This window comes from Juglans regia, unplaced genomic scaffold (genome assembly GCF_001411555.2).
Source record: "Juglans regia cultivar Chandler unplaced genomic scaffold, Walnut 2.0 Scaffold_870, whole genome shotgun sequence".
Classification (NCBI taxonomy): Eukaryota; Viridiplantae; Streptophyta; class Magnoliopsida; order Fagales; family Juglandaceae; genus Juglans; species Juglans regia.
Genome location: NW_023363667.1, coordinates 1 through 1,204, shown reverse-complemented (window position 1 = coordinate 1,204; position 1,204 = coordinate 1). Strand labels below are relative to the sequence as shown.

At 49.2% G+C, this 1,204-nt stretch overlaps 4 non-coding genes across 4 annotated transcripts; all 4 read left to right on the top strand.

The window, feature by feature from the left end:
• The first annotated feature begins 143 nt into the window (after positions 1–143).
• Positions 144–262, top strand: LOC118347435. Its single transcript, XR_004800645.1, has one exon. It is a non-coding gene; the product is annotated as a 5S ribosomal RNA (ribosomal RNA).
• Positions 263–451: 189 nt separating this feature from the next.
• On the top strand, positions 452–570 carry LOC118347436. The gene has a single exon (XR_004800646.1). It is a non-coding gene; the product is annotated as a 5S ribosomal RNA (ribosomal RNA).
• A 190-nt stretch (positions 571–760) lies between these two features.
• Positions 761–879, top strand: LOC118347437. Its single transcript, XR_004800647.1, has one exon. It is a non-coding gene; the product is annotated as a 5S ribosomal RNA (ribosomal RNA).
• A 189-nt stretch (positions 880–1,068) lies between these two features.
• LOC118347434 lies at positions 1,069–1,187 on the top strand. The gene has a single exon (XR_004800644.1). It is a non-coding gene; the product is annotated as a 5S ribosomal RNA (ribosomal RNA).
• The last annotated feature ends 17 nt before the right edge of the window (positions 1,188–1,204 follow it).

Sequence of the window (1,204 nt, the reverse complement as noted above, 5' to 3'; positions counted from 1 at the left end):
CACTCGGGAGTGGATTTTTAGGAAAATCGCGCCCTGCCCATCGCGTAGCGATGGGTTTGGATCAGATCTCCGTTTGGATTGGGATCGGAAGGACGCTAGTATGTCGCTCTAGGATTATTTGAATTTTAAGTAATTAGTTTGATGGGCGCGATCATACCAGCACTAATGCACCGGATCCCATCAGAACTCCGCAGTTAAGCGTGCTTGGGCGAGAGTAGTACTAGGATGGGTGACCTCCTGGGAAGTCCTCGTGTTGCACCCCTCGCTTTTGTTTTTTCCGCCTTGCGAGATAAATTGACAAGAAGGAGCACTCGGGAGTGGATTTTTGGGAAAATCTCGCCCTGCCCATCGCGTAGCCATGGGTTTGGATCAGATCTCCGTTCGGATTGGGATCGGAAGGACGCTAGTATGTCGCTCAAGGATTATATGAATTTTAAGTAATTAGTTTGATGGGTGCGATCATACCAGCACTAATGCACCGGATCCCATCAGAACTCCGCAGTTAAGCGGGCTTGGGCGAGAGTAGTACTAGGATGGGTGACCTCCTGGGAAGTCCTCGTGTTGCACCCCACGTTTTTGTTTTTTCCGCCTTGGGAGAGGCATTGACAATAAGGACAACTAGGGAGTGGATTCTTAGGAAAATCGCGCCCTACCCATCGCGTAGCTATTGGTTTCGATCAGATCGCCGGTTCGCATTTGGATCGGAAAGACGCTAGTACGTCGCACTAGAATTATATGAATTTTAAATAATTAGTTTGATGGGCGCGATCATACCAGCACTAATGCACCGGATCCCATTAGAACTCCGCAGTTAACCGTGCTTGGTTGAGAGTAGTACTAGGATGGGTGACCTCCTCGGAAGTCCTCGTGTTGCACCCCTCGTTTTTGTTTTTTCCGCCTTGCAAGAGGAATTGACAAGAAGGACCACTCGGGAGTGGATTTTTGGGAAAATCTCGCCCTGCCCATCGCGTAGCGATGGGTTTGGATGAGATCTCCGTTTGGATTGGGATCGGAAGGACGCTAGTATGTCGCTCAAGGATTATTTGAATTTTAAGTAATTAGTTTGATGGGTGCGATCATACCAGCACTAATGCACCGGATCCCATCAGAACTCCGCAGTTAAGCGTGCTTGGGCGAGAGTAGTACTAGGATGGGTGACCTCCTGGGAAGTCCTCGTGTTGCACCCCTCGTTTTTGTTTTTTCG